Raw genomic sequence first — 12,246 nt, forward strand, 5'->3', positions numbered from 1 at the left:
TGTTTGGTTTTTGTTTTCAGGCAACAGTGAAACAGATGCATTTCCTAACATTTGATGAATCGTTTTCCTGGTGCTATTTCTTACACAGTTGCTGCTGTTTATTAAAGTAAATGGTAAATTCCCTAAATTGAAAGACTGGCTTACACCTTCACGCATTCCAGCAAAGTGAGTGCGCAAGGACAACCCAGCCAAATGTGACATTGACCTGGACACATTATTCTTAAGTGGAATCTCTTTGAGTTTACAACTTGAACCAGCAGTTGACAAATACAAATAAGTATTTCAAGACATGATTCCTCCAGGAGAAGATTATCAGAGAAAACAACCACAGTGTTATCTATGCAAAGCTGTTGACTCTTCAGACAACCTTTAGGTACTCACAGTGTACTTCTCGTGTATTCACCCCGTGGGGAATAACCCTAATCCAGAAGTGCAGGAGATGCTCATCGGAGAGGAGAAAGGAGCCAGTGAGCCCAACAGAAAACCAGTGTTTGCACTTGTGGGAGGGTTTGTGGCACAAGCTGGGAAAGGCGAAAAGCAAGTAGAAGAGAAAATGGCCCGACTGCATAGCCAATGACAATTGTCATCGATGACATACTCACTTCCATGCATCAGCTCGCTTACAATCAAATGCGTATTTCGTGTTTTGTGTGCTTATCTGCACACCGCCCTTGCCCAAACTGATGCCTTTCAGCTGCGGTAACATACAGTACAATCCACGTGGCTTTTGCAGCATTCGCAAGTGATACAAATATCTTTTCTTCTCTCCTTACGTCCTCTAATTAATAAAGCCTGTCCTGCTGAGAAAAGGCTTAGTACAAAAGCCCACAGGAGAGCCCAGGCCGCTCCTCAAGCGCCTTCTGTGCGCTCCCGCCCCACGACAGAGGCTGCGGGCCGGGCCGGGCTCCTCAGAGGGCAGATCCCGCGGGCGCCCCGGGTCCCGCAGCCGGTCCCGCAGCGGTCTCCTGCCCGTCCTGTTACCGCGAGCCCTTTCCTGCAGAGCGGTCCGAGTGCGGCACAAACGAACCCGCTGCGACCTCCCGAGGATCGCCGTGGCGGGGCTGAGGAGAAAGAGCCGCCCTTCCCGCCCTTCCCGGGGTGCCCAGAACAGCCAATCGACACCAGCGGCGGCTGGGAGCCGCCCAATCGGCGTCAGGGCTGGCTCCAAAGTCCCGCCTTAGGAGGCGGGGCTGTCCCCTGAGGGGCCGCCTCCCCGCTCGCCCCTGAGGTGCTGCGGCTTGGGGTCGGTGCTGCCCCCCCCCGAGCGGGAGGGGCTGCGGAGCCGCAAGAGCCGGGCCGGCGGCGTGAGGGGCGCAGGGGGCCTGGCCGGGCGCAGGGCTCCCCGCCCAAGCATCGCCAGCTGCCCGGAGGCGGCCGCCGCAGCCAGCCCCGGTGCTGCCTGTGCAGCCGGCCCGGAGAGCCGGGGCCCGAGGGGCACCCTGGGGCTGCTCAGGGGGTCCGTGGGGCGGGAGGCCCAGCCTCGCGCAGGGGCTGCGCGGCGCCGTGCGTGGGGTGTCCCTCTGCCTCCGCGCGGGTGGGCGGCCCGAAGGGCTCCTTCCAGGAGCAGACCCAGGGGTTCGGGATGAGAGAGCCAGTTGCTTTAAAAGGCAGATGCTCTTGGTGGCTGGAAGAGCCAGAGTGTAGGAGGTGAGTGCAGGAATCCTACTGCTGCAGCAGCGTTAGTAAAACCACCTGATTTTTTTTTCCCCCCAGGCTTGGGTTGGGATAGAGTGACAGAAGTTTGTCCTGTAACGATATGCTGTTTATCGCCTGTGTTGTAAAGTAGTGGTCTGAAGTGGGACATCTGCAGAAAGCAAACGAAAGTTGTTTGTGTCCTGGAAGTTTTAAACATGTGGCTGTCGTGTTTCTAGCATTTCCTATGGAGCACTGGCAAGTGTTGGTTTTAAAAGTAACTTGTGAAGCGTGGGAATGGGTTCATGTCTTTTTTATTCCCTTGTGATGAATAAAGCTGACTCTGACGCTGCTTACCTTCTCCCTGGGAACTTCTAAGCCCAAAGGGAGAGTCGTGGTCAGACTGGCTGGCCTGACATCCTCATGCCAACAGCAAACAATGCGTATGCTTTAGATTTTTGTCTGTAACTTAAACTTTTTGCTAAATCCTATCAATTAATGGTTACCTGTGTCTAAAAGTACAAAGATTTAATCATAGTCTTTAAATATATATGTATATAATTATGTAGTACCATTGTTTGCCATCATTCAGTCCCACAGAACTTCTGTTATCAGTGACATCTTGTAGTTCTGCTATTGAAACAAGCCTGTAGATGCACGTGTGAATGAAAATTTCAGGTTTCAGACATAATTTCCTTTTTTTCCAGTTAATAACTCTTGGAGGGCAATCGAATGTCATTTGTTCACTCACTTTAAAGATTTCGAGTGCTGTTCCTGTCACTCCTATTTTTAGTTATGAAGCAATGTTTCTTTGTGGAAGTCTTTCAAATCTTCACTTCCCTTTCTTGTAACAAACTGCAAGAATGAACATAACGGATTGAGAAAGTACTTCATTTGTAACTATAAAGCTGATGTAAAAATCCTTTATTGCAGCAGAGCTACTTTTTTTTTCTTTTTGCTTAGCTTACTGTAGGTGGTTGTTTTCTATAGACCCTCAGGCTTTCTAATAGATTTTTATCTTAACAAGTGAGGCTATGAAACCATAACATTCATTGAGTTTGTGTTTTGTGTTGGCCAAAACCAATTGTATTCTCTTTAACTATTTAGCCTTTTTAAATCTGTATAATTCTATAATGTTGTCTGAACCTTGCTTAGTATCCTGAGATGTCTGGTCACTTAATACTTCCAGTCAGGTAGACAAATGCTGATACGTTTTATTGTAAGCATAAGTGTGATGAGAGCAAAACTCTAGGGAATCAGCCTGCTCCATTTCCAGTTATCGTACTGGCAAGATGCAATTTTATAGCACCTTCCCCTTTCTTGGGAGGGGGGGGAAGTTCTCATCCTTTAGGTTGTTCTTCTCCCCTAACTCACATACTATCTGTTTAGTTGTTAAAAACTGCTTAAACATGTTACTAAGAATAGACTGTTTTGTTTATTGTCTAGCTTGAAAATAAACCTGAGTGTGATGAGGTAAATGTCGTGCAAAGAACAGAAAATAAACGCGACTCGAGAGAACAACAGGCTGGAGATCTCAGGAAGAAGAAATCAGAGCATCAGTGATCCAGTGTAATATGCCTTACGGCACTCCAGAGTGTGTTCAGGCGGGGGGGACAGCTCCGAAAGGAGGTATCTCCACCAGGTGAAGTTCAGGCTGATAGTCTGCAGTCTGGAAGAAGTCTTGTAAGCTCGGTTGCACCCCAAGAAGTGTCTGTGTCATTCCAAATTTTCAAGAAGGGTGACAATTGCAACTGTGTTCAGACAGAAAACAAAAGGAGGTGAACGAACCTGCAGCTGCCCCGTTGTTGTTCTGAATCAAAAAAAGGACATCCTGTGACTTGTCGAAGCGCAGTCACTGAAGAAGCCTCTCCAAAGCCTGCATTTGTAGATGAACAAAAGAAAAAAAGGGTGGTGAGTATGTCTTTGATGAATGTTTATGTTGAAACATTTGTGGGACCTCAATGGTAGAATCTTTCTGAAAAATTTTAAATGAAGAGGATGAAATGTTTTTAGTCTGTTTCTTACTTTAGGAGTTTCCTGTCTTTGTAAAGCCCAGTCTAGTGATGTACCATTACGGGGTGGGGGTGGGGCATTAGAGCATTCTTTAGATTGAGAAACTATTACAGTTGAAGTGACTAGATATTTCCACTTCCTTAATCTATAAAGAATTAAACACTTAAAGTCATATGAAATACTAGCTGCTTATTCTGAGGGAGTCTTGATTGTTACTTCTTTGTGATGTTACTATCATTTTTTTTTAATAGGAAGTGGGTTGCTTATAGCTTAATTAGTCACCTTATTTCACTTTCACAATTGAATAATCATCTCAAATTAGTGGAAGAAGACAACTTTTACTTTTCTTAAGGGCTTTGGAAAAGTAATACTCCATCCTCTTCAATGTAGGGAGATGGAGTCACCTTCAGCTGTAATCAATGGCAGCTGCATTTGCCTTTTCCCAATGTGATTTTTTTTTTTTTAATTTTATATTTAATTCATTATCTCAAATTATAGTAAGAACAAACCATAAAGAAATAAGCATATTCAGCTCCAGCATGAAAAAAAAATCTTAATTTTGGGCACTTAAGTAATACTGGAATGGTGACTGATCCCAAAATAGTTTCTGGTTAGGGAAGTCTGAGTGAATGACTTGGGACTAACACAGAAGTGCACTCTTCCCTTTCCTCCTCCCATTCAAATAATATTTAAGGACATAATCAAATATTTGTGTAACTTTGTGCATGGCTCCAGGTCATATATGAGTGCTTTGTCATACTGTTACCAAGCACATAAAGGAATATTGTTTTAGGGGTTGTTTTGCTCTTCAGCCCTGCCAGAGTCCATTCCTTTTGGTTGCTGAAATCTGAGGAGAAAGATGAGTTTCAAGTTATTGACTTTATTAGGAACATTATTACCAAGTGAATAGAAACTGGATGTGGGTTGGCAGAGTAAAACCCATGCTTTTACTTTGGCTTTTGATTTGGGTTTTTTGTTGTTACTATTAAATGATTTCTTGCATCATGGCTAGGTCACGTTCTTCGCATTCGTTGTATGCAGTATTTGGGTTAGGACAACCAGTCGTAGTGAATACCCCGGTAATTACCCAGCTTCTGTTACATGTTTTTTACCTTGATGTCTTTGCTCAGAAATAAGATAACAAGAATGCCAGTTTTGAAATTACCTGTATGGTGTCAGAGGTAGAGATCTAGCTTATTTTTTCGAATAGATTGCATAGTCATTTTGGAAAAATCCTAGAGCAGATGTTGTAGGAGTAACATAGGTTATTTTATTTTTCTGTGCCAGAGCAAATTATACCACAAGAACAGTATAATCAGTGAGAGCTAATATTGCCCTCCTTTTTTAAAAAAAACAACAACAACAAAACAACCCATCCTCATGTCAATCTGGGCAAAAAGAATTTTAGGAATCTTTCAGTGATTGATGCTAGTTTAGTTTACTGATGCCAACCCAAATATCTGTGGGCCAGCTAATTCTGATAATTATGCAATTTACTGTTCTTGAAAGTGTTTTATTGAAATCTTGGTTATTTTTCCCGCTTTGGTTTGCAGCTCAAATGGAAGGAGATGCTAAAGCAAATCGAACTTGGTATAAAGTCTCCTGAATAGTTGGCACTTAAAGTTTTGCATTGAAAATGGCATGTATTCCATGATGTACACATACTTTTAAGGGAAGTGTAGAGATGGACAAATAATTATACACCAGAAATACTGAACTAAATCACTTCTGCCTCAGTATGCAAGGATTCTTTAATATATTAGACACTTTAAACTGTTGAAATCGGGAATCTGGTGCTAATTGCCTTCTGTGGATGTGGTGATAGGACAAGAGGTGATGGTATTAAACTAAAAGAGGGTAGGTTTACATTAGATAAAGGGAAGAATTTTTTTATAATGAGGGTGGTGAGACGCTGCAGCAGGTTGCCCAGAGAAGTTGTGAATGCAGTCAAGTTGTAACCACGCTAGTCCAGTGCTTTGCTCTTCAGGCGTTGCTTTCCTGGCAGCCACAGTCTCATAGCACTGTTCCAGGAGCACTTCTGTGGAATTCACTGCGTTGCTTACCTATTCTTCTGCCTCCAAAGCAAGAGAGACTGTACAAAAAATCTCTCTGAGCAGGATACTTGGAAGAAAATAGGGAGCATCAGTTTCTTCTAGCAGGGTAGAAAGCACCAGAGATCTGTTTTGCTCTTATAATCGTTGTGCGCTACTAGGTTATACTACCCTCTTGAGGCTGATGTTATATTTGCAAAGGAGAAAATAGTGCACACATTTATAGGTCCAAAGTTTTTTCTCTAGATCACCAGGAAACGGTTGGGTTTTTTTAAGACAACCTTAGAATGTTCTGCTCAGTAAGCTGGATAAGTAACACAGCATAATAGCTTGTGCCTCAATTTTTGTTCAATTTTTGTAGGTTAGCTCAGCCATATTTTTTCTTCTCAGTGAGTAGACTGTATCCTGTGTAACTCTGTCAGAATTCTAGAAACAGCAATCCTAACTACAGTGCTTCTTATTTTAGGAAAGGATTTATGCAGTACCTCTGGCTGACAGTTTCCTTCCTGTACTGTTTGGCAGCTTATTGGCTGACTGTGTCGATGGAATATGCTTGGAAAACATTAAATATAAAAATAACACAAGCAGTAGATCTGTTGTGGAAGTGATGATTAGAGTTCAGGGTAATAAATATGACTTCAGTGCTCTTTCTGACTCTTCCCTTTCAAAACTTCTGCAGGTTCCAAAAAGGATGTGTCCACATCCTTACCCTGGGCTAGACTTCTAAGAACTGTTTACTTGTCTTTTTTAATCAGTTTCCCCCTTCACTTTCTCTCTTGCCCTCTGGTGGAGTATAGCACAAGACTGTGCTAGTGCCATCAAAGGTGATTCATTTAGGTGATTAATTCTGTGACAGGAAAAGAGACCTTGTCTAATAAAAATGTAGTTGTATTTACATTTATTGCATTAGGCTGTTAAAGAGTACTTTATAGTCTTCAGGAGGAAATTCTAAAAAAAGTTCATGGATTATCAGATGTCTGTATGGGCTGAAGTACAGAAAAGAACGTGTACTGTATTGGAGCATACTGGTTTATGCATTTGAAGGCATGAAAAATTACCATGTACTTCTGATGTATGCACCAGTATGGATATGGTTCTGAATCCAAGCAAGTTAAAAAAAAAAGAAAATTAGTTTTCCAGTTTTGGTTTGTTTTTTTTTAACTGGAAGAGATATTAGATGGCTTCCTTGATAAGTTCCATATTCACAAATCCCTTGGCAATTAAGCTAATTTGGCAACTGAAAGTTGGGTCCTTGTCCATCTAGTTCATGTAGTTTATTACATGAACTATCTAGTTTGAGCTACTCTTGAGCAAACAAACAAAAAACAACCCCACAAGTAACTGCAGTTTCAGCATAAGCTTTATTCTCTATTATATATGTGTACAGAAGCATAAGAAGACGTTTCCACCAGTTTTAGGGAGGATTCATATAGCCTTCAAACATGTCATTTAGAATAATCGCTATATTTACTAAGGAAAAGAGATAAAATAAGAAAATAAGCCTATGTGTCAGCCTGTGATTAACCTTGCCCTTTCTTTTTTTTGACTCTAGGTCTTGTATTCTTCCTTAAAAGATAATCCATTCCAAAGTCTGTCAGGGCAAACTGTTCAGGTTCACATACTTCCTTCTTCTTTAGAGTTGTGAAATTAGTAATAATTTCATTTTAAAGTAAAATTTAAAACAAAACAGGCCATCTAGTGCTGTATTTGTCCTTCATCTTGCCTCAGTTTCTCATCTGAGTTTCTAAAAAGGCAAAAGATAAAGATTATTTTGATAGTCTTAATATTTTTCTGAAAATCCTGTTTCAATAATCTGAAAGTTCTGCAAGTGCTGAACCAAAGGCAGAAGATAAGGTGGCTTTCACATAGTTACAGTCTATAAGGGCATATCATATATGCATAAGACTGTTTTATTTGTGTAATGGCCATATTTGTAGCCCTTCAGAAGGAATTCAGAGGAAAATGAAGAGAGGAGCTTGGGGGATACCTTAGGAGCCTAAAAAGCAGGGTGAAAGTGGAAGCATGAAGTAATTTGTAGTTAGAATGTGTAACGCAGATATTAAGACTGACATAAATTAAAACAGAAGATTCATAAAGATGAGCTTAACCATGGGTGAGTGCAAATGAAGTATGACAAGCTGTAAACGTAAAAACCAGGCAGCTTGTGGTGGGAGCTGGTTATTAGAACTGTCTTGGTTACAATAATGTTTTTAATACTTTTCACCATGAAAATCATGAAAGATCTTTGCTGAGAAAATAAGAAACTGCTGGGATTTGAGGGCAAAGGGGGAAAAAAAAGATTAGTAGTGTAAGGAAAGGAAGCCTTCCCCTTCTGCCTAATATACTTCAATGTGATTCTTCAAAGTTCAGCTAGCGGTTTCCAAACATTAGATACTTAGTGGTTCTCTTAGGTTCTACTTAGTCCCAATCACTTCTGAAATGCTGCTCTGAATGTCTTACATGACAAATTAGATGACAAAAGTTGTTTGGTTTGTGGTGTTGGTGGTTTTGTTTGGTGGGTTTTTGGTTTTTTTTTTTTTAAAGCTCTGCTTTTATGACTTGGCTGGCATTACCTTTAGCAGTCCCCTCAAGCATGTCCCCTAGCATCTTCTCCAGCACTTGTCCATATTCTTGATATTCTTCTTCTGTTATCTTGACACCAATTTCAAAAGGAACATTGAACTATAAAAACATTAAAAGACAGAGTTTAACAGACAAGTTCTGGACAAGGACATGACAAGTTCATTTTATTCACGGGAACAATGATAAGCAAGAGGTATAAAAAGTTATTCCATCTATTTACTTATTAGTGCTGAGACATGTAATCAAAATCTGAGAAACAGGGTGTACAGTTACTGCAGACCAAACAGCACAATAAACTGGAGGAAAGAAAACTTTACAGGAAACTCACATTATTTTATGTTAGTTCTGAAATGTAAGTGAATCCTAAATAGTAGACTGTGATCTGAATTACTGCAGCTAATTTTAAATCATTTCATACTATCAATGCTGGCAGTTTTCACTTGCCCTTTTCTATTTGCATTTCCAGTTAAATATGATTGTAGTTTTAATTTGTACAGCCTCCTGTGACAGAAATCGTGTAACCCAACCCCACCCCTTAAACTTGTATGTGAGGAAGAAGAATAAATACAAACCTTAATTTCAATACTGCTTCTGTCATCTTCTGCCCCTGCTTCATCTGTTTCCCAAAAACCTTCTGTGTCTCGACGATGTAATTGTGCTGTGGGGTTTTTTGGATACCTTTGTTGCTGGAAAGCAAGCAAAATAATAGCTATTCTTTCCATAATCAAACTAGTCTGTAGTGGGGAAGTTAGAACCTGTCATTAACGCAGATGCAGCAAATTAGCTGAAGGCATCATACACTTATGTATGTATGATATGTAGGCCCATAATAACTGTACTACTATTGCTGCATTCACTTTAATGGGTATTTGGTTTAAGGGGTCATTAAAGAACAAGCACCTTACAGTTAATTTCCAAAGAAGATGCTAACAAATTATTTAAATTAATGCTTTCTCTTCAATTGTTCTTTTTTTTCAGATTATTAATTCTTAGTGAATGAGATTAGATACGTATTCTCATAGCATGAATACAATGCTACTGGTTTGTTACAGAAGTTCTCTGGAATAACTCCTTCCTCTTCCAGAAACTGTATCTTATAAAAGCTTCTCTGAACACTGTAAAGAATATTGTTTTTAAGGACTTATAGAGGAGGATAATGTTGAGAAGGTATTTTCCTGCATTTTTTTACCTGTGTTTTTTTATATTCAGGGCTTAAAAAACTAGAGCCAGCCAGAGTAGTTTCTGTCCAGAGGATGCTGAAAAGAGTAATTCCCAGCAGAGTACTTCTGAGAAACATGATTACCCTCCTGAGGCAGAGTGTCAAACCTGAAAACATAAGTTGAAAAATTAAACATATTTTACAACCTCTGCATTTAATTGAATCTAGATCCAGTGAAAATATTTCTCCTGACTTGAATGACCTGAAATTATTTCTAAAGATGGATGTATAAAGCAAACATGATTTCTATATGCTAAAGGTAAAAATATCCTGTCCAAAAGAGACTATTGCTTACTGTGAGGTACAGTAACTGGAACAGACAGGTTAGTGGAGAGGAATTAGACAAGAAAACTGGCGAAAGCTGAAAATGCTCTGAAACTTTACCTGGTTAGTTTCGTGGCTTCACCAAACCACTGCTTTCTGAAGCACTTTATATATTGAGTGGAATATTTGTTCTGTTCTCCAATATTCCTGGAAATGCAATCTGATATGTATTTAAATTCCTTGGAAACTTGGCCTGCTAGTAAGATAACAAAATCAACAAAAAAGTGAAAACGATGCATAGATCTGTTACTGTGCTTATTTTTATGTAGAATGAAATTGTGTAGGGAATGAAGTGAAAGTTTCCTTTTCCTGTGGCATTAACATTGTTTCTTTTAAAAATGAATAAATAACTGTAACATGAATTTTTCAAAAAGGAAAAGCCCCAAACCCTTCTTTATGATCTGAGGTGGGGCAACAGAAATAGAGAAGTTGACCTGTAGTGACAGCCATGTTTCTCGTTTTTGCCTTTAAGTGCATTTTTTCTCTCCTCCTGTATTCTTTCCCAGGTTCTGTTTTACCAGATTTTGTTGTCTTTTGCTGGAAGACTGAAACTGAAAATGATACCTAGGAAACTTGGTTTCCATTACTCTAAAACTGGAATATTAACAAATCCTTAAAACTTCACTGAGTATTAGTAGCAATGGCTGAGGGCCTAGAAAAATCCCATGAAGGGAAATTGGGATTTTTTTAATTTTTATATTTTACTTGAGAAAGTGGGAGAAAAGAAGGAATGTATGATGAAGGATGACAAATTTGCAACTTCTGTTGCTTGTATTCTACTTTAACTTGAATGACATGGCTAATTTGTAGGATCCATTTTGTACTGCAGCCTTAGAAATTTCCAGCAGTAGGATTGAGGAAGGCATGGGGAAATGTGCAAAGATGGAAAGATGAGGAGGAATTTATATATAGTGGAGGGTGTCCCTGGAGGTTGGAACTAGATGATCTTTGAGGTCCCTTCCAATCCAAACCATTCTATGACTCTATGAATTTAGTTAAATCACATTTGTTGTTGGAGAAAATGTAACATGGAGCTATTTGTAACAATCTTAACTGTGCTCTGGCCAAGTAAGACTATGTATCTTTAGCACATCTGTGGAGCTGGAAAACTAGTTTTATTTGGGGATGCAGTTCCATTTTGTTTTCTTCTGCAAACATGATTTAAGAGCTTTCCTCTTCTGTGTCTCATGTGGTCGCTTTCTGGTTGATTATTTCAAATAATCAGACCGAGCGGCAATTTTAAGTTCTTCTGTGTGAAACTTAGGTTGAGCATGTTCTTTTTCCTCTTTCTTTTCCCCAATCCTGACCGCAAGTATGAGAAGGAAGAGATCCAAAACCATGAAGGTCATTCTCAAGAGCAACTGAAAAACTTTCACCTAATGCTTATATTTGCAATGAAAAAATTGGATAACTCTTAAAATAATCTTTTATCAATTGTAATTGTTGGAGATACTTTGATCATTACTTCAAAGCCTTTTAATACATTTCATCTTAAGGATGAAGGAATAGCAGGCTGAACTGGGCCTTGCTGTTAAGTAGGCTTGAATTCTTAAGTATAAAACTCATAAAATTTAAGGACAATTTTTAACATGGTGAATTGTGGAACCTAATACTCCCACGGGCAAAAACTTGTCTTGTGTACTTAAGAAGTTAGTGGCCTTTTTCCTTAGAATACAATGTGGTAACACTAACTAAGAATGAGGTTTAATTTTTGAGCCTCTTTATTGGAGCTAATGTTCTTGATTTCAAGCTTTTTTAGTTTTCCACAGCAGTTAAAGCCAACCCAAAACCCTCTTGGATGACCACATCCTCTGTACCAAAGAAGAACAAGGGAATATGGTACTGGCATGAAAGACTGCCTGTGCAGCTTGTTTTCTTAGTAGAAATGGAAAACAGCTTGAACATAATGCTTTACTGTATAACTTGAAATGGAACTGTTTGATTGTAATGCTAATTTCTAGATGAGCTGATTGCTTTTTTTGGGTAAGGCTACAGTGCCTTTAAACAAGAATGGGGATGTTGCATACTTCTGTTGGTATACAGAAAGATAATTCATGTATGTGTTTCTGTGAGAGCAACTAGGATGTTATTTGGCTAGTATAGATAATGATCATAAAATGAGGTTTGTTTTTCTAGAAGAGGGGATATATTATGTTGACTGTGCCAAAACAAAGAGCATACTTAGGAACCGCTACCTTGGAGAAGAAAGAAGGCTGTGAATTGATCACTTGTGTTGCTTCAGTGCAACTTAAGAATAAAGGGAAAATGTGATCTTCTACAGCATTAGGTGCTAGTGGAGTAATACCTTCCCAGCTATTACAAAGCACAGATGGGAGGACAATGTGACTGGCTTGACTGAAGGTAGACTGTAGACAGCCTTGACAAGGCCCCTGTGAAAAGATTATTAAATACAGCACACCAGGC

Source organism: Balearica regulorum, chromosome 10 (genome assembly GCF_011004875.1).
Source record: "Balearica regulorum gibbericeps isolate bBalReg1 chromosome 10, bBalReg1.pri, whole genome shotgun sequence".
NCBI classification, from domain to species: Eukaryota; Metazoa; Chordata; class Aves; order Gruiformes; family Gruidae; genus Balearica; species Balearica regulorum.